General features: G+C 49.0%; 1 pseudogene; it reads left to right on the plus strand.

The window, feature by feature from the left end:
* Positions 1–23,284, plus strand: part of LOC132486706 (ferritin heavy chain-like) — a 61,493-nt pseudogene extending 38,209 nt beyond the window's left edge.
* The last annotated feature ends 778 nt before the right edge of the window (positions 23,285–24,062 follow it).

Below are 24,062 nucleotides of genomic sequence, written 5' to 3' on the forward strand. Positions count from 1 at the left end.
CGGCCGCTCCACAGAATGTGGGATCTTCCCGGACCGGGTCATGAACCCGCGTCCCCTGCATCAGCAGGCGGACTCTCAACCACTGCACCACCAGGGAAGCCCATTCTGAGGAATTTTTAACGCCTGGGGAAGCTGCCTGTGATGGGTGGGAGACACCAGGGTGCAAACAGTGGCTGTGGTGTCGTGAGGCTTGGCTGCCTTCTTGGGGTTAAATTCAGGCTCACTATTTGCTGGCTGTATGACCTTTGCAGGCACCTCGGTTTCTTCCTCTGTAACATGGGAACAGCAGATCACCAACCCCACCGGCAGTGGCGTGAGGTTAAGGGCTCTTGATACAAGGAGCCCTGATCTGTGGCATTTGCTGATTCCCATGGAGGTAAATACTTCTGTGATGACCAATTTCAAGCTCCCGTCAGTTTAATAACTGACACAAAATTCCTGAGAACTTAACGATCACCCTCACGAGCCAGTTGGTGTGACAGGGTGCTGGTCGAACATACCATGGCCGGGGTTACCATGGGGATTACATGAATATGTGCACAAAACACTTGGAGCAATGCCCAACACAAAAGACAAACATTAGCAATCATTGCCATGCTGTTATATTTTGAGACACATGGCAAAAATAAAGTAGCAAAAACAATGCATGATGACGATGTGTGATGAACCAAGGGTGATGATTAACTCAAATCTGTACATTCAAGGCCCCCAAAATAATCTTTTTATTTTTAATTTTTTTTTTTAAGAAGATGTTGGGGTAGGAGTTTTTATTAATTAATTAATTTATTTTTGCTGTGTTGCGTCTTCATTTCTGTGTGAGGGCTTTCTCTAGTTGTGGCAAGCGGGGGCCACTCTTCATCGCGGTGCGCGGGCCTCTCACTATCGCGGCCTCTTGTTGCGGAGCACAGGCTCCAGACGTGCAGGCTCAGTAGTCGTGGCTCACGGGCCTAGTTGCTCCGCGGCATGTGGGATCCTCCTAGACCAGGGCTCGAACCTGTGTCCCCTGCATTAGCAGGTAGATTCTCAACCACTGCGCCACCAGGGAAGCCCTATTTTTAATTTTTATATTTTATTGAAGTATAGTTGATTTATAATGTCCTGTTAATTTCTGTTGTACAGCAAAGTGATTCAGTTATACATATATATATATTTTAATTTATTTATTTAATTTATTTATTTTTGGCTGCATTGGGTCTTCATTGCTGCGTACAGGCTTTCTCTAGCTGTGGCGAGCGGGGGTTACTCTTTCTTGTGGTGCACGGGCTTCTCATTGCAGTGGCTTCTCTTGTTGTGGAGCATGGGCTCTAGGTGCACAGGCTTCAGTAGTTGTGGCTCACGGGCTCAGTAGTTGCGGCGCACGGGCTCAGTAGCTGTGGAGCGCGGGCTCTAGAGCACAGGCTCTGTCCATAGTTGTGGCGCACGGGCTTAGTTGCTCCACGGCATGTGGGATCTTCCCAAACCAGGGCTCAAACCCATGTGCCCTGCATTGGCAGGCAGATTCCCAACCACTGCACTGCCAGGGAAGCCCCCATATATATATTCTTTTTCATGTTCTTTTCCATTATGGCTCATCCCAGGATACTGAATATAGTTCCCTGTGCTCTACAGTAGGACCCTGTCATTTATCCATTCTATGTATACGAGCTTGCATCTGCCAATCCCAAACTCCCACTCCTTCCCTCCCCTCCCCCCCTTGGCAGCCACAAGTCTGTCTTCTATGTCTGTGAGTCTGTTTCTGTTTTGTAGATAGGTTCATTTGCGTCGTACCAAAAAATAATTTAAAAATATGTATGTGGCTAAAATGGAGCTCACCAAAATGCTGAGTGGTGGCTGTGTGTGGAGGTTTGAGAATTTCTGCAAGCTTTGCCCAATGAGCACATAGAATGATGTAATCATTTCACTTAATTTAAAGGTGGGAGGAGTTCTGAAGATACGGATGCCATCTCTTGGGAGGGGGGACAGGGAATAGAGCCCTGAGGGTGTTGGGGAGGCCCAGTCAGAGGAGGGAGGGCTGCCCAAGGTGAGGGACCTTGGCGGCTGGAGCGTCCGGCCCCTGACACTGGCCTTAGGCGGCTCAGCTTTCGTGACACCTCCATCTCCTCGGATCTCAAGGGGAGACTTTCTCTGGGCACATCCTGCCTCTGGGACACATCCTGAAAAAGGAAAACAGCCACCTTTCTGTCTGGGGCTGTGGGTGTTCTGTTGGGTGTATGGAGTTGAATAATGTCCTCCCTACCCGAATTCATGTCCACTTGGAACCTCAGAATGTTACCTTATTTGGAAATAGAGTCTTTGCAGATGTAATTAGGTTGAGATAGTAGGAGGTCATGCTGAATTAGGGAGGGCCCCTCACCCAATATGACCAGTGTCTTTGTAAGAAGATGGCCATGTGAAGACAGAGCCACACAGAAGAGAAGCCCATGTGATGATGGAGGCTGAGATTGGGGTGATGCAGCTGCAAGCCCGGGAACCCCAAGGATTGCCGGCAGCCACCAGAGGCCAGGAAAGAGTCAGGGAACAGGCTCTCCCTCAGAGCCTCCGAAGGGAATCAGCCCTGCCGACATCTTCATCTTGGGCTTCTGGCCTCTAGAACTATGAGAATTCACTTCTGTTCTTTTAAGCCACCCGGTTTGTGGCACTTTGTTACAGCGCTCGGGAAACAAATACACTGGGCCAAGGCCGAGGAAGCTCCCATGTGGGTGCTGGTCCTGGCCTGGCCACCAGGGCAGCGCTAGAGAGCAGCGGCCCTAGCTCCAGGCTGCTCTGAAGCAGCCCTATGAGTGCACCCGAGGCCCGGGCAGGGGTGGACCACAGCTTTCTGAGAACATTGTCACTTTCTTCAGAAACCTTCTGATCTGCATGGAAAATGAATCCTTCGTGACCAACGCGCGATGCCCTGCCTGCTTGATCCTAGGTGATCTGCCAACGATGCAGAAAAGAGAAAGGTGCCTCAGGAAGGAAAGAAAGGAAGGAAAGATGCCTCAGCGTGAGGACCACGATGCTGACTCAGCAGGTCTTTCCCTGGAACAGTGAGGGGTTGGGGCGCAGGGTATGCTGGAGCCCGGGCTGGTGGCTGGCAGTGCCTGGCCCAGGTCACCCCCTTCGGCTGCGCCTTTCCGGGCTCCCATGGGCTCCTCAGAGGCTGGGTGGCTCCTCCCTAAGCTCCGCCCATACCCCACGCCTTCCCTTCCTCCCCCTGCTCATCAGGGATGATCGTCCTAGCACAGCAGCTTAATAGTCACTTCAGAACTAGACCGGTGGAAGATTAAGGGTTGCTAAGTTGGAACCAGGGACTGATGTTCTATAAAAAGCAGAGGCTTTGGGATCTGTTTAGTTTTTTAAAAGTAAGCCATTTTAGAAACTCTTCCTACACAAAAATGATGAAGTCAGTGGAATTTGTCCCTTTCCACACCCGCTTCTTCTTCTGTGCACCCGCCTCTTTCCAGCTTCTCCAACCCCTTTACATCCCCCCTAGGCCCCTGCCCCAAGCCCTGCCCTCCACACACACCCAGGCCCCTCCAAACAGGGTCAGCGCCTTTAAAGAGATGTGCCACATCCTTCCAGGAGTCTAGGGTCAGAGAGGAAGAGATGGGAGGAGGGGACCCCCGACCGTGCTGGGGTAGGGGGACAGTTGACAGAGGGGATGACTGTCCCAAGGGTGGTGTGACTCATGAAGGCCCTGCCAGGAGTGGCTGCATTTCAGAAAAGTGCTGCAGGGAGAGGAACCCTGGGGAAAGAGTTGCTCCTGTTGAGCCCAGATGAACCGTGCGGGGAAGGGGCGGCCTTCCCTGACCCCCTGGATTAGATGTAGGTCCTGGGAAATCGCCCTGAGTACTCAGGGCTGGCACGAGTCATATCTGTCTTCATGCTGATGCCGGGGTGAGCGGGGACAGGGATCCATCACAGCCTCTCGTCTCTCTGCCTGCCACCCGAATCTAAAGACGAGGCGGCTCTGTGTTGCAAAAATGAAGAATGTTGAGGCTGGCTAGGAAAAGGAACTTGACTTACTTTTTTATCTCTATGCATTAGAGAGCAACTGGGCAAGCAAAGTAACTGCAAAGCAGCTGTGTGAACACACACACACACACACACACACACACCCTGAACAGAAAATTTCTGGTTTTCTCAGCTCCACAGTGAGCAAGTTATATAGAATCTGGGAGTCTTGAGTGAACCAATTTCAGCTCCACTCTAGGGGCAGAAAATATGTAGTTCTTTTTTTTTTTTTGGCTGCGCTGTGTGACATACAGGATCTTAGTGGATCTTAGTTCCCCAGAGAAGGATCAACCCCGCGCCCCGTGCAGTGGAAGCTCGGAGTCTTAACCACTGGACTACCAGGGAAGACCGGCTTTCTTTTTTTATTTTTTATTTTTTTGCGGTACGCGGGCCTCTCACTGTTGTGGCCTCTCCCGTTGAGGAGCACAGGCTCCGGACGCGCAGGCTCAGCAGCCATGGCTCACGGGCCCAGCCACTCCGCGGCATGTGGGATCTTCCCGGACCGGGGCACGAACCCGCGTCCCCTGCATCGGCAGGCGGACTCTCAACCACTGGGCCTCCAGGGAGGCCCCAGCTTTTTATTTTTGAGATTCACCCCCAGCTTGTTTTTCTGCCCCATCATAAGCCTTTTAATGCATCAGCCAAGCCGGTCCTCCCTGGAAAGCTCACTCACTGCCCGGAGGCCTCCACTTTCTCCGTGGTAAATTCCAGGACTTTCATTTGGGGGCATAACATCTGCTGTGTAGCTGCTGAGTAAAATTATGATGTTATGAAAAGCCCCTAGGGCAGGAGGAAACAGTGACAGGGCGAGGGAGGCGGAGGCACAGAATTGCCCACAGGTCTGGCAATGATGAGCCGGCCACATCGTAATTAGGAGCTGGGACCCCTGGGCTGGGGGAGCGTCTTTGCCTGAAGACCTCCTTGTGGAGGAAACGCAGCCTCGGGACAGCCCTGCCCCTGCTCAGCGGAGACTTGAGGCCGCTCTGTCCTCTCAGACACAGGCCGGGGAGGGTCCCCAGCCAGGGGAGAACAGGAGGGGACGGAACCAGATGGACACCTTGGCCAGGGAGACACTGGAGGGTATGGTTTTATTCCAACTGGGGGGCGGGTCAAGTTGTCCAGAGGCAAGTCCAGGGCTAACGCAGATCGTGTGGGTGGGTAGACGGGCGGCCGCTCCACCTTGAGCGACCCTCCCTCTGCTTCTGATGTTTTCTAAGGCAGTTCGTTGAAGTGTAAAGCCATTTCTCCTTTACAGAATATAATTTATAGAATTATATAATATTATAATTGTTTTGTCTATGCTGTCATAATTATCTAGTATAATTTATAAATACATAATACATATCTATATATAGTACTTTACAGAGTAAAATGTAATTTATAATATTAGGTCATTTATACAACATACTGGTCAATGATTTTTGATGAACGTGTAAAATTATGTGACGACCGTCACAGTTAAGATACAGCACAGACCCCTCACTCCCTGCATAATGATGCCCCTTTGGAGGGTGGCCTTCCCTGACCCTCAGGACCTCACAACTCCCATCTGTCTTCTTCCCCACCCTGACGTCCTCCCAAGCCTGGCTTCCCTCGGAGCCATTGTTGCAGGCACTGAGTCACTGGAACTCCGTGTGCAGGTTTCTCAGGGATCCTATCACCCCCCTCCACTGTTGGTTTTTGAAGCTTAAATATATTATTTATACCCAAACCAGACTTTATTTTAATTTTGCTTTCCAGACTTTAAGGGAAGCAAATGCAGCCATAATATTTGAAAATATACTTCTTAACTTATCTCGTTTTTGTCTGGGAGAATTGCCATGTTTGAAACCCAGTCAAGACCTAGTGATGATCTTGAATCGTTTTTAGTTCACTTCAGCTTTCTGAAATGTGCTTTGCCGGACCTCGCTGTGGCTGGCATGGTTAAAAACAAAACAAACACAAAATAAATGAGTAAACACAACATAAAACAAAACAAAACAAAAATATCCACGTCCACTTCCAAATTTAGACCCGATCACCCTAAGCCAAATTCCTGCAGTGTCTATTGTCTTTTCATCCTACAGCTGACCTGGAACCAGCACTATTACTGAACGGCTCACCTCCCCGGAGAAGGGCCCGCGGGCCCCTCAGCCACGTGCCCGATGCTCGGAGTCTGAAAGGAATGAGGCTCTCATTACTGCTAATTAAAGATTTCACATGTTCCACCGAACTGTAGCCGGAAAGCCTGGCACATCCATCCCTGCCGGTGCCTCTCTCCTTGACTTTTTTAAGCAAACGCTTACATAACACAGCGCTGGCTCTGTGCCCGCTCTGCTCACACACAGCCCCCATCAGAGGAGCCGGGTGACGGCTCCCTGGGGCTCCATGAGTGACAGAGGAAGGCAAACATCTCTGGAAGGAGGCCTGGCCACCAGCCACTGCGGTCCCCTACAACGGTCCCAGCAGGAAGTTCTCCTTTTAGTCCAGTGGAATTCTCCTCCTGGGCACCCCGCTTCCCGCTGCCCCCAGGCCTGGGGGAGTTAACAGTTTTAGGGTGAAGCCAAGTCTCTCCCCTTAAGGAGACCCCAGCCCGGGCTATATTTGCAGGGGTGCTGGAGCCAGCAGGGTGCAGAGGGGTTCCTGGGGGACCCCGGTCTCCGGCTCTGTGCTGCTGCTCTAGGTGAGGACAGCCGCCTCCTGGGGACTGTCCCTGAGCCCCTCCCACAGCGCCACCCCCATCCCTCCTAGAGGTCCTACTGTCCTTCTCAATGAAACACGTGCAAAGCTGGGCTCAGCTTCCTCTGCCGCCTCGGCGCCCGCCCTGGGCGGTGTGGTCTGGGCTCAGAGGAGGGTGGAGTTCGGGGCAGCCGAGCCTAGAAGGAGAAAAGTCAAGGTGAGAGGAAGGACACACACCGGGGCGGGAAGAAGAGAGACACGAGGCGTTCAGATGCTTGTGACTCAGGAAGCTTGGCTGCCGCAGCATCAGCATCGTGAGGAGAAGGAAGTGGGGGCGAGGGAGTGAGGGGAGAGGTGGGGAGAGGAGGGAGGGAGGGGGAGGGGAGGGGTGAATGGGGAGGGGAGGGGAGAGAGGGGAGGGGTGAGAGGGGAGAGGTGGGAGGGAGGGGGAGGGGAGGGGTGAATGGGGAGGGGGAGGGGCGGCAGGCCTGGTAGCTGGGCCAGGTTCGAGGAGGTCTGAGGTCCAGCTGAGGCGCTGGTGGGGGTGACCCCGTGTGTCCCCGCCTCCCGTCCCTTCCTTGGAACCTGGCCGCCTGAGGACTAGATGAAGATTTCAGGAGGGGGAGGGGGAGGGGTGGAGGGAGTACGGACTCGCAGCCCCGCCCACGAGGAAGCGCTGGTTCTAAGACGGGCATAAAGTACTTTCTCGAAGAACGCGCTGTGCGAGTGGAAAGGAGCAAACCGGCGCTCCCACGCGGCCGCCCGCGCCCCGGGGCTGCTGGCAGCGAAAGGGGCTGAGGCCGCGCCGGCCCGGCTGGGGAAGGCGGTCCCGCACGGCCCTGCATGCTCTTCATCAATGTGGCTGCTTATTACTGTTTGCGTCGTGCTGGTTCCAAGGAGTCTCTGTAAACATTAGCTTCAGGATTGCTTGTGTGCCCCGCCCCCCCCCCCCAACACACACAAACATGCCAAGCGGCTCCTTTAAAAACAGACTGAGAAAATCCGGTCTGGAGGAGCACGAGGCTGACAGCTTAGGTGGATTGTATAAAAGCAGGTTCTGGTGAAATAGGTTGAACCCAGGCTAACTCTGCACGGGGAGGGTGAGGGAGCATGGTGCCCAGAGTGGAGGCGTTCGTGGGCAGGGCCTCCTCCTGGACCGCCGTGCTGGTTGCCCCCCGACCCTTCCAACTTCTCTGGATGAGTCTGAAACCTTCCTGGTTTCAGCTGCAAATTAGGCCAGGCTGTTTCCAGGTCTTTGGATGACATGTAAGCCCGGCTGCTGGGCAGCCCCCAGCCCTGTCTTGGGGAACTTGCCCACCTCCCAAGCCCTGCTGGCCGCCTTCTGGGCCTCAGCTGAGTTGGCCAAGGATGAGTGGGCAAGAGGAATCCCTACGGTAGCCTGCAAAAGGGGAGCCCTGGGCCCATCAGCTTCCTGGTTTCTGGAATCCATCGGGCAGGAGCTAAAGGTCAAGCTGAAGGCATCATGGGCTGGTAGAGCAGGGGCCACGGTGGTCCCAGGCCCATCAGAGTGCTGTGAGTGGGGCGATGGGATGAGCAGAGAAGGATGTGGGTGCAGGGTAAGGAAGCCAGCACTGCGGACAGCGATGGGGAGACGGGGCAGAGGTGGCCTGACCTGTGGCAGACACCCCCCAAGTCCAGTTCCAGTGAAGCCAAGGCCCAGCCCAGCACAGGTCCTGGCCTTGGACTTTCAGAAGATCCTATTGACATAGAACCTCTATGACAATAAACTCCAACCCCTGACATGAGGAGCCTGAGAGAGCCTCCACCCCTTGGGGAAAGAAAATAAGTAAAACCCATGTACCTAAATCAGCCTCTTCCAAGTAGGTTGTTTAAATGCAGAATGGAACGGGGTCAGTCAAGATCAGAGCCCCGGCACCTGGCCACTCCCGTGCAAGCGTATTCACCGGCCAAGCTGATCTCAGCTCCTGCAGCTCTTACCCTCACACGCCTACCAGCACCCCCTGAGTGGTTTTTCTTAACTCTCAGTGAAATGCAATTCTATTCCAAGCCTTGGAAGATTCATCAAGCACCTACTGTGTGCAGGGCACTGGGCGGGGCCTGTGAGGGCTGCACGGGTGATGGAGCTCTGGTGCTAACCTTGCATCGGGAGAAGCGCAGGAAGGAGGCTGCAGGGGACGCAGGCAGCCGGGGGTTCCTGAAGGCTGTGTTCGCGATCACGGCACGTTATCGCTGACAGTTCTCTATCTCTGGAAGCAGAACCTCTGAATAAGAACCCTGTGGTGCAGAGTGGAAAGGGGGACGGGGAAGAGTAACATTGCAGCAGAAAAACTTGACAGAGGCTTCCTTGGCCAAACAAACAACCAAGGTCCACATCAACAGGGATAAATCATGTTGAGAGTGTGGACCTTTGGATGTAATGAAAATGGAATTTACCTCTACGGCCTTCTTCCGCAAACCCATCCTCCCTGTCTAATCATGAGGAAAACATCAGGCAAATGCTGATAGGAGAGCATCCTCCAGTGTGCCTGATGAATTCCTCAAAACTGTCAAGGTCATCAACAACAAGGAAAGTCTGAGAAACTGTCAGACCCAAGAGGAGCCTGAGGAGACGTGACAACTCAATGCAATGTGGGATCCCGGATGGGATTTTTCATTTTTTTTTCAGGTAGTTTTTATTTTTAAATTTTATTTATTTTTTGGCTGCATTGGGTCTTCCTTGCTGTGCGTGGGCTTTCTCTAGTTGCAGCAAGCCGGAGCTACTCTTTGTTGCGGTGGGCGGGCTTCTCATCGTGATGGCTTCTCTTGTTGCGGAGCACGGGCTCTAGTCACACGGGCTTCAGCAGTTGCAACACGTGGACTCAGTAGTTGTGGCGCATGGGCTTTGTTGCTCCACGGCATGTGGGACCTTCCTGGACCAGGGATCAAACCCGTGTCCCCTACATTGGCAGGTGGATTCTTAATCACTGTGCCAACAGAAAGTGAATATTAGGTAAAAACTTCAGAAATCTGAATAATCTACAGTCATCAGTTAATAATAAGGTATCAATATCGGTTCATTATTTGTAACAAATGTACCACATTAATGTTAGATTTTATTAATAGGGGAAATGGTGCAGGGCTTATTGGAACTCTATACTTTCTGCTCAGCATTTCTATAGATATAAAACTGTTCTAAAAAATAAAGTCTAGGGCTTCCCTGGTGGCGCAGTGGTTGAGAGTCCGCCTGCCGATGCAGGGGACGTGGGTTCGTGCCCCGGTCCGGGAAGATCCCACATGCCGCGGAGTGGCTGGGCCCGTGAGCCGTGGCCACTGAGCCTGCGCGTCTGGATCCTGTGCTCCGCAACGGGAGAGGCCACAACAGTGAGAGGCCCGCATACCGCAAAAAAAAAAAAAAAGAAAAAAAAAAGAAAAAGAAATAAAGTCAATTAAAAAGAACCCTGCAGGAATGAGGTTTGGGATGGCCAGTTTGTGAACCAGGATCTCTGCTGTCCAGGCATTTTGGTGAGCTATTCAGTATCTTTTAATAAAGCCCTTTTCTGCTTAAACTAGCTGCAGTGGGAGTTTGGTTGTTTGCAACCAACAGCCTAGAATAATACACATGTTTACCTACTTATGGCATTTAAGAAAAGAGCTGCAGGAGATTTGGTGTCATTTTCCATTTTGAGTTTGACAGTCATTTTACAGAGGCAGGTTAATGTGCATAAAGTGTCTGGGGATAGAATCGGGACTGAGATCATATTTGCAAGATGCTTTGAGCTCCCTGGAGCTACTGAAAGGCAAGGTACAGGTATTATCATTATGAGAAAAAACAAGCTTTGAGAACTTTGGCAGGGAGGCGGCTATAAGTGGAAATCAGTTCAATTACGCTCTCCTTTTAAAATAGACAAGTTCTATAAAAGTTAAAGATAAGTGATTTTTTTTTTTTTTTTGTAAATCAAGTTCCTCCTGACTTCTTCAGTCAAACATTGCTGCCTGTTCTCTGATCTTTCAATTATCTTTGGTTCTGGGCTCCCTCTGACAATATATGCAAGCAGCTTGAGTTTCTCTGCTTCTAGATTCTCTAGCAGAATATTTTCAAACTTCAAAACCTAGCTCTGTTTTGAGGGGAAAAAATCATATGCTTTCCTTTAATGTTATTGGAAATTTCAGGACAAATAACATGCTAAAAAAAAACAACCAATACCAATGGTAATAGTAGAAGAAAATGATATATTTTTAAAAAATTTATTTTTATTTATTTATTTTTGGCTGCGTTGGGTCTTTGTTGCTGCGCGTAGGCTTTCTCTAGTTGTGGCGAGTGGTGGCTTCTCTTGTTGCAGAGCACGGGCTGTAGGCACGTGGGCTTCAGTAATTGTGGCACGCAGGCTCAGTAGTTGTGGCGCACGGGCTTAGTTGCTCCGTGGCGTGTGGGATCTTCCCAGACCAGGGCTTGAACCCGTGTCCCCTGCATTGGCAGGCAGATTCTTAACCACTGCGTCCCCAGGGAAGCCGAAAATGATATTTTTGTCTCTAAAGATACATTTTAAAAATTGTCGGCTCTTATAAACATTGCAGTTTTTGTGCCTCATACAGAGGAGGAGCCCAGGGCTCAGCATGGCCCTTTCGACATCAGGTCTGTTGTGTTGTTTTGTTTTTAAAGTCCATAGTAAGAAAAAAAATCAGACACATGTGGGTAAAAAATGAGATCTCAATAGGAATGTTTTCTCCCTTTTTTTTTTTTTTTTTCAGTACGCGGGCCTCTCCCTGTTGTGGCCTCTCCCGTTGCGGAGCACAGGCTCCGCGGCCATGGCTCATGGGCCCAGCCGCTCCGCAGCATGTGGGATCCTTTCAGACCGGGGCACGAACCCGTGTCCCCTGCATCGGACGGCGGACTCTCAACCACTGCACCACGAGGGAAGCCCTCTCCCTTTTTTTAAGGAGAGGTATTTTACCTCCAATTGTTCAAAGTCATCATGTCAGTGAAGACTGTCATGATTAACAGGGATTACTGGCTCTCATTCCTCCTCGGCCGCCTTCAACCCAAGCTGTGTTTCTTGTTTTTGTTTTTCCTTTTAAAACCTTACAGGAGGCTACGAAAATTGGCCAACACATTCCAGAACATTCCCTACCAAGTTCCCTGATACTATCTTGGTGGACACGTGGCCTGTTTCCCAAGATGTAAATGAAGACAGTTTAACCATTTTGCAAACAGGTAGCAAGAGCTGCTGGTTTCACAACTGGGCAACAGACCGCTGCACCCTTCTCCAGGCAGGTTCGGTGTCTTAGGGTTTCTTGATTTGCCTGCCTCCTGGCACGAGATTCAGATTTAGCAAAGATTCCTCATGTGACAAGGAATTAGAAATCCAACTCAAGCGACAAAGGGGATGCTGTGGCTCCCATACTGGAAGTCCGGAGGTGGACAGATTTCCCTGAAGGTTGATGTGGTGACTCAGATATGTGATGTGGGAACCCCAGCTGTCTTCCTCTCGTAGAGACAGTTTTATGCTGAGGCCTGTCCCCCTTGTGGACCTGTAGAAGTCAAAGCCAGCTACTTTCTCCTTCATGTCCAGTAGGAGACAGGGTGGGTCTGTCTGCAAACCACCAAGAAGTCAGAGGGTCACGTGATCGGACAGTTTCCATTATGTGATCATCGATGGACCCATGATGTGACCAGGATGCTGTGCTGTGCTGATGGGCAGAAGTCCACCACAGCCCAAGCCCTGGAACTAGAAATGGTACCCACACCCCACTCCCCAACACTGGGTTCCCCCAGGGCAGAGGGCGTGCACCTGAATGAAATCTGTTGCCCTTAGAAAGGAGGAAAGGTCAACGGCTGCTCTCAGCAGGCCCCCTGCAAGGACCTCTGTTGTGATTTTCTGGAAATTACCTTTGGCAAAAGCCGGAACCTCAAAATTTCTTCTTGGAGATGTTGTCCAGCACAGATGGTATATTAGGGGAAAAGGGAGTTTCTTGATAAGCTCTGAAATGAGATTTTTCAGCCATGACATCTAGAAAGCAGATCCTGAATTCAGCATATATACTAGATACACATTTAGTTTTTTCATGGAATACTTTTCAATAACCTTGTCTTTGAAAGTTTTAGGTTGAAAAAGTATAAAAAGACAGTTTTAGCAATGATTCTCAACATCCATGACTTGGTTTGGGCGCTAAGTGTTTTCATAAGGGGAAGTTTATATTCAAACGTTCAAGTATAATTGTCAAATAGGACAAGATTTGCTGAAAGATAATCATTTTAAGAAGTTTACAGCTGTATGTGTTTACCCTAGTATTCCACAAATACGACACCTCCCCCTCCAGCACGTAAAAGTGTTTATTTCCCTTTGCCAATCATCAAACCCCAGTGGAGAACTTTCTGACTGACATTCAGATCTTCATACAGAGCAAAGTGAATCATCTGAGGCAACCCTCAGATGCATAGCTTTTCATGTAGTTGATTACCGTTGGTTGAGGTTTTCTTATCAATTCCTGGGCAGAATTTTGAAAGGTGACACTGATGATGCATGATACAGCACATTCCAGAAATGAGTGTTTTCCTTTGATTTTTGCTTGGTATCTGCAAATCCCAGCATTTCAGGAGCACCACCAGGGCAGAACACCATTAATGTTTTTGTTCTATTTGACTAATTTACTTTGAAGAATTTTCACATGGCTTCAAAACTGTCATCAGCTTTCATGACTACCTGTAAGACCTGAGAAAACCACATTTCTTTTCCAACAGTATCTTGAGCCATTGTGCCTAATGAAATTATCAAGCTCAATTTCCTCTATTGGTTTATTAAGCACACATAGGGAAAATAGGGCATTAAATCAGTCTTTTGCAAAACTTGAAGTTTGATGTCCTAAGCTACTTCAGTTAATGATTACTTGATTGAAAAATTGGACTGGCTTGAACAGCAATCGGAATTTTTTTCTTAGATTCTTCTCCAAAGGAAACTTGAGCAGCTGTCAGAATGCAAATTTTCACGTGAGTTTCTCCACTATGAAAGGCTGGCTTTTGTTGTTATTGTTGCTTTAATCTTAGTAATGGAAAAAGCTGAATCATACAAAACCTTCTGCACTTTGTTGATTCCTGATACTATGTTCTAGTTCCATCCAATCTTATGTGCAGCCGAAAATTCTCCTTCTCAGGAAAAGCAAATGTATAAACATAAATGTCCTCTTAAAATGTTTTGGCTGAAATATCATTTAAATCAATAATTTCTGTCAGGGACTTTCCTGGTGGCACAGTGGTTAAGACTCTGCCTGCCAATGCAGGGGACACGGGTTCGAGCCCTGGTCTGGGGAGATCCCGCATGCCGCGGAGCAACTAAGGCCATGAGCCACAGCTACAGAGCCTGTGCCCTAGAGCCCGTGAGCCACAACTACTGAAGCCCACGTGCCTAGAGCCCGTGCTCTGCAACAAGAGAAGCCACAGCAATAAGCCCGCGCACCGCAACAAAGAGTAGCCTCCGCTCGCCACAACTAGAGAAAGCCCACGTGCAGCAACGAAGACCCAATGCAGCCAAAAATAAATAAATTAAATAAATAAAATTTAAAAAATATTAAATGTTTTGGCATCTCTTTAAAAAAAAAGGAATTTCTGTCATAGTTACACAACAATTCTGGAACTCCAACATACTGGAAAAAAAGTACTCCATCCTGCGTGAATCCATATATGACAATAAACATTGCCACAAATTGTTGATGCCATCTTCAGCCACCCAAAGAAAAAAGAAGAGTAAGCAAAAATGAAAGGTTTGATGGAAATACCTGGTCCCATACTTGTAGAGTGATGAGGGGTGTCCAGTGGTGGCCAGTCCAGACACCCAGGCATGTCTGAAGTTTGGAATGCCGAGACCACTTTCAGGTTCCAAGACTGTGTCCTTGGTCTAAGCCCGCCACATTTAATGGTTCCATGGCAAGATTTAAATAATCTTTCTGGACAGTCGTCTAACATTGCCAACTCAAGTTCACAGATAAGCGCTAACTTATACAAACAAAAGACGGTTCCAGAATCTACTTTTATACTTTATTACAGTATCTATAAAATCCAATGTTATTTTAAACATATATGCATACTTATATTTAAACAGCAAGCTCACATACTGTGCAGTAGGAAACAGCAGAAAAAATTGGATTTTATAATCCAGGTGAATAGGACACATTGTGTTAACACGTGAGCTTTCTCTAAAGCCTTTCTTGCTTTATTTTCTGCCTATACGCACCATTCAGGGGACTTATTTGTTCTCTGTAGTTTGTATTATAAAATAAATATATGTTTTTAATTTTCCAAGTATAACATTAAAATGCTTAATATGTTTACCCAAATTTCCCATACCTGCCAGCCATATTCTGCCGGACCCCACTCCTACTAAATACTTCCAAAGAAAGAGTGCTTGGGAATTCCCCGGCCATCCAGTGGTTAGGACTCTGTGCCTCCATTGCCGGGGGCCGGGTTCGATCCCTAGTCGGGGAGCTAAGATCCCATGAGCCTTATGGCGAAGCTGAAAAAAAGAGTGCTTAACATGGAATGACGCAACAATGAATCCCAGAGAAGCAAGAGTTATTTTGTGAGTCTCAACTACTCTGATTTTTTAATATGGACATAAAACCAAATTTTAAAGTAGGCAGCCCTCAGGTTAGGAACAGAGATGTGTATTAAAATGCTATTTGTCAGGCTTTTTGTTTGGCATGGAGAATTATGTCTCCATTAAACAAAATGTTATAAAGGGTGCCTCACCAGTGTCCTATGTCCATGTGAAATGAATTATAATAATCAAGGACTTAGGACATATATGGACTCAGGTGGATTGAAAGCGGGCCCTCCACAGGTTTGGATGCTGAGAGCAAGGAGATTTAATGAGGTGTAGGAAAACATCGTCTACCAAGAGTACAACTTTCCAGGTTGTCTGATTCTAGTCTTTCATTGTCTTTGAGCTGTTTTCTGTCTCAGTAAGTCATAGGTACCTGTGTTAGTTTCTTAGGGCTATCGTAACAAAGTGCCACCAGCTAAGTGGTTTAAAACAGAAATGGATTGTTTCACAGCTCTGGAGCCTAAAGTCTGAAGTCAAGGTGTGAGCAGGTCCATTCTCTCTCTGAAGGCTCTGGGGGATCCCTCCCCACCTCTTCCAACTTCTCATTCCCGCCGCTAGCCACGCTTGGGCTTCTTGGTTCATAGACGCATCACTACAATCTCCACTCTTGTCTTCATATGATGTTCTCCCCGTGTGTGTGTCTGTGTCCAAACTTCCACCTTCTTCTAAGGACATCAGTCGTATTGGATTTGGGGCTCACCCTCATCCAGGATGACCTCATCTTAACTTGATTACATTGCAAAGACCGTATTTCCAAACAAGGTCCCATTCACAGGTTCTCGGATGGATGTGAATTTTCAGTGGGCGTTATTCAACCAGGTACGGTAACTAATAGCAATGCAAAGGATTCATGTTTACAGACATGCACAGTCTGTCCTGTTCAGGAGAGGGGTAATTGCCTTCCCTCTCTCCCGGCACCTGGAACAACCAGTGTTTCCTTCATCTGCTCGTTCATTTAAATATTCCTGATCTGTAAGTGGGTCTGCTGCTTGGAGTCTCTTTTAAACAGACTGGCATGTGTGCCTGGTTCCTTCATTTGTTGAATAAAATCTTTAACAAGCATTTATTTTTATATGTATGTGAGAGTCATGATTTTACCTTTTTTAAAAATCTACTTTTTTTTTTTTTGGTACGCGGGCCTCTCACTGCTGTGGCCTCTCCCGTCGCGGAGCACAGGCTCCGGACGCACAGGCTCAGCGGCCATGGCTCACGGGCCCAGCCGCTCCGTGGCATGCGGGATCCTCCCGGACCGGGGCATGAACCCGTGTCCGCTGCATCGGCAGGTGGACTCTCAACCACTGCGCCACCAGGGAAGCCCTAAAAAACTACTTTTTAACAGTGAAAAGAGGAGGAAAAAGAAAGCACAAGGGAATTCCCTTCCCCTTCCATGGACCCTACTCTAGCCCTGAGCCAAACGCTGAAGTAGGTCAAGGCTGCCTTGGACCCCCTCTATCTTCCACTCAGCACCTGCTCCAGCCTCCCAGAGACGTCTCCTCAAGTTCTCTGTCCTGCATCCCAAGTGGGTGGAGCCCTCACCTGGAGCCCGAGCGCCTGATACCAATGCTTCCTCCTGAATCCAACCCACCTTGCCCCATCCAAAGGCCCTGTCCTCAGCGGTTCCCTTGTGAATTGCAACTGGGAGAAGCTGACCCCCTTTCCCCACTGAACTCCCACCTTTTAAAAAGACAGTGCTTGTTGGCCCATTTTCACCAATATTCGGCCTGATTTCAAAGAATGTAATTGAGATTCTGATCCTACTTTTCCCAGTTTCTTCTTCTTTTGCCTCTGAATTCACAAAACGTCTAAATCTGCTGCTTTTTAAAATTTTCAATTGCATCCTATGGCATAGCAATGAGTAGATAGCTAGCAAATCGGCTGTTATAAATTGAGGAAGTTTTCAGATACGTTTATTTTTATTTTTAAATTGTTATTTTGGGGGAAACGGGCAGTTTGTTTAGAATTGTTCTTATTTATACATTTTTCTGTTTACCTCTTTGGGAGGTGATTTTGTCTAAATATATTTATGGTTGGAGCCAGAGAGGTGGATTTGGGGTCTGGAAGGTTACAAAGATGTAAATACTCACTAGAGACTGGGGAATATCTGTGGTTGTACCTTGGGTGGCTTTTCCATCTTCAGGGTTGAGGAGCAGCCCCTCTGGCGGGAAAGATGAGGTCTGCCCCAGGAAGGGATTGGCGGGGTTGTGGAGGAAGGTTCTAGGAGACCAACGTGCCCCACTAAAAGCCAAGAGTAAGAATTCAGTGGGCCTTCTGGGTTTCACGGTTGAAGGGAGCTGGTAACTCCAGATCAGGCCTGTGGTTGCAGAAGTCTGTAAGGTTCTGGAAGCTTCTCCATGTTATTTCTGGGCTCCTGTCCTGGGCCACAAGGAGAGAAGGCAGGAAGACTGGAGGTGACTGTGTCCCACTGCACAGCTGTGGAAGGGCAGCTAGGGTTGTGTTAAAGAGGGAACTGCTTAAAGAAGGTGACGCTGCTGCCGCAGGTGCTGGGATGCTGGGTGGTGGCCACGGGCTCCCTGGAGATGTAATAGGGAAGAACCTTTGGATTTGGGGTTTTTTTTTGGCTGCTCCACGCAGCTTGTGGAATCTTAGTTCCCCAACCGAGGATTGAACCCATGCCTTCGGCAGTGAAAGCACAGAGTCCTAACCGCTGGACCACCAGGGAATTCCTGGGAAGAACCTTTGTATTCTATTACAAGTTAATCACTACAGGGATATTACCTGTAAGCTTAAGTTATACATAACGGCCTATCTCTGGGAACCCTGCCTCCCAGGTAATGAGTGTTAAGCTAAAATACCTTTGTTTAGCTCACAGGAAACCACATGACCAGGCCCACCTGTGAATGACTGCAGGAAGGAAGAAATGAACACTTCCCCTCTGGAGGCTGACCAGAACCAGGAAATGTTTGACTTTGTTCCCTCCCCTTTTTGTATAAAAGAAGCCTGGATTCTAACTCAGGGAAGATGGTTCTTTGGGACATCAGTCCACCATCTTCTTGGTTTCCTAGCTTTCCTAATAAAGTCACTATGCCTTGCCCCAATGACTTGTTTACTGGCCTGTTGTGCAGCAAGCAGTACAAGCTTGGACTCAGTAACAGAGATGGCCCAAGGTGGGTCCACCTCGATTTTGTGGCCCCTGATGGCACTGGAGGTTTGGAGAGTATGACAATGACATCCCTGCCTAATCTGTTTACCATCTTTCACTGCTTCCATTTTCAATCTTCCCTAATTATACCTGGGTCTCAGGTGGCTGGTACCCTCGGTGAGCTCCACTCTGCTTCTCCAATTCCTTCTTCTGGAATCTGGTATAACTGGAGGTATTTGGAACAGAGGAAGACCCCAGCTCTCCCTTCAGGATCATTAAACTGGAGGAACCATGTGCTTGTGTTCTAAAGAACAACAACAGTAATCCCAGTCCTAACATATGTAAAGCTTATTATGTGCCAGGTACTGTTTTAAGCATTTTACATAAATTAGCTCATTTACTCCTCATCAACAAAACTAGGAGGAGGGTGCTATTACTATTCCCATCTTTACAGACAGAGAAACTGAAGCATAAAGTGGTTAAACAGTAGCTGAAAGACTATCCTAGTTGCCAAGGGAAGCTCATTGCCGCCTTAGGTCAGGTGTTAATAATATCCCCCTAACAAGGCTGATCTTGAAGAACAGTGTTTGTTTCTAGTGGGCTTGTTGGGGATTGGTACCTACTGGGCACATTCTTCATCCTCAGTGTTAGTTTGGGGTTAAAACAAGCAGCAGTAGGTCCAAGGGACACACAGAGTGAGCATCCCCCCATCGCTGATCTGGCCATGGGGAGTTGGGGGTAAACAATGATATGAGTAATGGTTAAGCTTCCAAGCCAAAGAGAAATGCCTGAACCATGAGTAGTACTAGAAGCAGTCCTGAATTCCAGATCCCCAGAAGATCTGGAGCTGGGAGCGCCCCTCCTCACACCACAGAGTGGGGTGGAAGCAGGAATTCCATTATCAGCGGGGGGGCTCTGGGCTCTACCCCAGAGGGTTCCTAGGAGGCCTTCTGTAGGGACACAGCCACCAGCTACAGGGACAAAAGGAATTTCTGGGGTGGGGAGAGAGCTGGGGCTCTGGGTTTATCCTTCCTTTCACAAACCTTTACTGAGTGCTAATAATAAGAATATTAGCTAATATTAATGCAGTGCTCATTCAATTGAACTTTCCATGTTAAACCTTTCCCATGTATTGCTTTTCTCAACCTCCTCTTACAACTTTGTAAGGGAGGTGTTACTACCTGTACAGAGGGATATTTAGCCCTACAGCGTTTAAATAACTTGCCCAAGCCAAAAAGAGCTGAGCTTTTAGAAAATTTATTGAGATATAGCACTTAGGAAAAACCCTAAGTGTATAGATTGATGAATTATCTCAAAGTGGACCCATCTGTTCAGCCACCTCTCAGGATCACAAATAGGACATGACATTCCAAGGGCCCCAATTACCTCTCTGTACCCTTCCCAGCCACTACCCCTCCTCCTCCCCAAAGGTAAACACTATCCACATTTCATACAACAGAGATTAGTTTTGCCTGATTTTAAGCTTTCTATAAATGGAATCATATGGCATGTGCTCTTTTTTTGTGTTTGCCTTCTTTTGGCCAACATCATGTCGGTGATATTCACCCACGTTGCTGAGAGCAGCAGAGTTCATCCATGTTCACTGCAGTATAGTGTTCCATTGTATGAATACACCACAACAAGTGTATCCAGTCTCCTGGTGGTGAACATTTGTTTTCTTCTAATTCTTGTTGTTTTGTTTCTCGCCTCCTTCTCCTCCTTCCTCCTCTTTCCCATGATGAAGGAAGCTACCTTGAAGAGCCCAGTCCTTGTCTTATTGGAAATATGTACACATTTGTGCTGGGTACGTAACCAGAAGTGGAATTACTGAGTCACAGGGTTGATGCTAAGTAGGATTTTGAACACTGATGTGCCAAATCTCAAAGTAACAACCATGCCATATGCCCGCATGTGCAATGGACAGTACCAGGCTGGGGATATGGACCTAAAACCCCAGACAGGCGTCCTGAGGAGACATCTGATGTGGCAGGGGACACAGAGAGAAGGGTGGGGAGCACAAGCAATGCTAGGAGAGGTCTGGAAGTCAGGAGGAGGATTGAGGCACTGGCTTGGGTTTCTGGGCAGGTGGTGGTGTCATTAAACATAAGAATGTCAGAAGGAGAGCCAATTTGTGGGAGAAGAGTGTGAATTCAGTCTGGCCCAGGAAGAGCCCTAAGGTGCCTAAGGGACCTCCAGGAGGTGGTACCCAGAGTACATCAGGCTCTGTGTGTTCGTAAAGCTTACCTCAGGAGCCCTGTGTATGGGGGAAAGCCAGGGAGAAGGTGTGATTGTCCGGGGAAGTTGGGCATGGAGTGAAGAGCTTTGTGGACCACTGATGCTGGAGAGTCAGGGTGCCTGGTAAGACCAAGCCAGGGAGAAAGTGGTGAGTGTCTAGAGTGGCAAGAACCAAGAATGCACACAGAATTGTTGAGGGGCTCGAAGACTGGCCCCCACTCAGTGTGCAGACCACACCCACGTTGTCAGGACCCCTGATGGGTGCGGTACTCAACAGCCTCGGTGATGTTCCAGCAGGGGGGTTGTAGGCATGACCCCAGGGAAGGGGTTCTCTTGTCGTGGGTGGTGGAAGGTCAAGGGTAAGTTCTGGAGGCAGAGTCTGATAGGAGAAGAATTGAGGTGAGGCCTTGTAGAATTAACCTGCAACAGGGAAAGAAGAAAGAGCAGGAATGAGGGTGTGGTGCTGAGTGATCGAAGAAGACGTTGGCGGGTTCTGGGATGTGGCAAGGCCTAGCAACAAGGTCAAGTGAGGCACCAAGAGTGGGGTTAGAGGCGGGGTGGGAAGTGAGGCTGCCAGAGGGTCCGCAGCTAGAACAAAACAGAGGCAGTCTCTCCCAGATTCGCAGAAAATGAATTCCGCTCGATGTGTAGAGTTCTACCATCTCAGTGTCAAGGGTCTTTTACACAACATTTTAACTCTGCTCTCCAGTGTCTGCTTCTGCTGAGGGGCAAGTGTTCACAGATGACCCCACGGCAGAACCCGTGGAAGTAAATGTTACTAGAAGTGTTTGCAACAGGGCGATCCCGCTTCATCTGAGAGCTCTGAGACCCGAGCACTCGTTGGCTGCGGCGAGGGACGCGTTCTGATTTTCTGTTGTGTGGGTACAGCCCGATTTCCTGCTGCCAAGAGGGATCCCAGGTCATGTGCTGGGATTCAGTGGATGCTTCATCAACAGTGTCCCAGTGAGCACACCTGAAGTCTGGAGAGTCAGAGACATAAAGACAGGAGGTAGGGCAGGGGCACCGAGAGGACGCCCAGAGCAAAGAGCCCGAGGGGGGCTGGTGTGGGGCAAACAGAAACAAAGTTCAGTTCGAGAAATTTGGGAGATTTTAGGGAAAACTTTTTTTTTTTTTTCCGGTACGCGGGCCTCTCATTGTTGTGGCCTCTCCCGTTGCAGAGCACAGGCTCCGGACGCGCAGGCTCAGCGGCCATGGCTCACGGGCCCAGCCGCTCTGCGGCATGTGGGATCTTCCCAGACCGGGGCACAAACCCGTGTCCCCTGCATCGGCAGGCGGACTTTCAACCATTGCGCCACCAGGGAAGCCCCAGGGAAAACATTTTTAAAAATAGACTGGGAACTTCCCTGGTGATCCTGTGGTTAGGACTCCGCGCTTTCACTGCAGGGGGCATGGGTTCAATCTCTGGTTGGGGAACTAAGATCCCACAAGCTGCACGGTGCAGCCAAAACTAAAAATAAAAATAAATTAAAAAATAGACTGATATAGTTCAGACATCTTCAAAGGCTAGAATATCTGAGATTCTCCAGATGGAGAGCAATTTGGTTTCATTCCTCTGACAATCTAGTGAAGGGCAATCTGGGTCCAAGAACTGGGGCTCAAAGAGAGAGTGGAGGTTGACATGATGAGCAGTGACAAATCATCCACAACAGAGAGCAAGAGAAGCATGAAGTCAAAACCGCTGTGATCTGTCCTTTACGGTGCGTGTGTTACCGCCAGTTCAGCGCCAAAGCTCTTCTGGTTGAGACTGGAGGGTTTGGGGCAGGGAGTGCGGGGACAACCGGAGCCCGTCAGCCTACAAGACAAAAAGGAGCCAGGTTCCCTTTAGCGCACCCAGCACCCAGACACACACACGGTAAGGCTCCACTGAGGTTGAAGTGAGATGACGTATTGACTTTTTTACATTATTCCGGGTCTAATGCCTGCACATTCAATCAACTGGCAAGGCAGCCACTGTCTGTCTACTCTACCTCGGGTTGGGGTCACAAAGACTCTGGTCGGGCTGCTCCCCTCCAGACAAGTATCCACTGGGCCCCACTATCGGAATCCAAGACGGTCTGCGTGAGATTTGCCATGATGTCCTTCTTCAGTAGTGGTTGGAGCATCTGGCCCTCCTCCCCAACCCCAGCCGGCCCCTCAGAGCCAGATCTCCACCACCTGCTCCCCGGGCCCTCAGACCCCCCAGGCCTCGCTGCCACCTCCAGGACACCTGCATCCCCCCGGCAAAGCCAGCAGGACTCCGGGTAGCCATCAACCTCCAGATCAACCTGGAGCTCTGTGCCTCGACCTATCTGTGCCTTGACGACCTTGACCCGATGATGTTGCTTTGAAGAACTTTGCAAAGTCTTTTCTTCACTGATCTCGTGAGGAGAGTGTGAAACTGATGAAGTTGCAGAACCAACGAGGTGGCTGAATCTTCCTTGAGGAGATCAAGTAACTGGGCTGTGACACCTGGGAGAACAGGCTGAATCTGCCAGAGTGTGCATTTTACTTGGAAAAAAACATGAATCTGTTATTACCAGAACTGCACAAACTGGCCACTGACAAAATGACCCCCATTTGGGTGACTTCATTGAGACCCATGACCTGAATGAGCAGGTGAAATCCATCAAAGAACTGGGCGACCACATAACCAACTTGTGCAAGATGGGGGTCCCAACTCTGGCCGGCAGACTGCCACTTTGACAAGCGCATCCTGGGAGACAGTGACGATAAGAGCTAAGCCTCAGGCTGGCTTCCACAGCCACGGGGGTGATGTCCTGGTCACCAAGGAAGTGCATTCATGCTGGGGTTACCTTTACCTTTTCTAGAATTTGCACCAAAACAATCTTCTTAAGTTCCTTTCTTATACCATTCCTTCAAATAAAGTTATTTGGTACCTCCCCCTGCCAAAAAAAAATAATAAATTCGAGAACTTTATTAAGGTCCTGCTCTCTTCGTGAGATTGTTCAGTCCTTCCAATCTGAGTCATCTACAGCCCCAGCTGTTGGTAGCTGTCAGGGGACCCTAGCTGCATATGTCGTGAGCACACGGGCAGGTACAGACATCTCATCGTCCAGAGCAATTGCAAGCTTGCAGAGCAGGACCCTGCTGAGATGTTTTCTGTTCCACCCATTCCATCAATGCTAACTTAAGAAATTCTGTCAAGGAGAATGTTTGTGAGGGGTGGGAGGGGAAGAGAGAGGACTGTGCTAACAGAGAAGAAACCAGAAACCAGGTCTCAAAGGGGAGCTGATCCCTAAAGCATCCTTGCAGTCTGGTAAGGGGGACTCAGAAGCCAACTGCTCCTGCTGGGAATGTGGGCGTGAGTCACCAGCAGGGAGGATTCTGTGGAGGATTCTGTGGTCCAATGTGCAAATTGAGATGCGGATAGTGCATCTGCTTCCTCCAGGAAACCAGGTGACTGAATAACTGCAGATTAGGAGAGGGAAGAACAGACTTTGGGGATTTTTATCATCGTAAACTGGGGATGTTTCTGGTCCAAGAATAAAATGCCAGAA

The sequence above is a fragment of the Mesoplodon densirostris genome, chromosome 3 (assembly GCF_025265405.1).
Source record: "Mesoplodon densirostris isolate mMesDen1 chromosome 3, mMesDen1 primary haplotype, whole genome shotgun sequence".
Classification (NCBI taxonomy): Eukaryota; Metazoa; Chordata; class Mammalia; order Artiodactyla; family Ziphiidae; genus Mesoplodon; species Mesoplodon densirostris.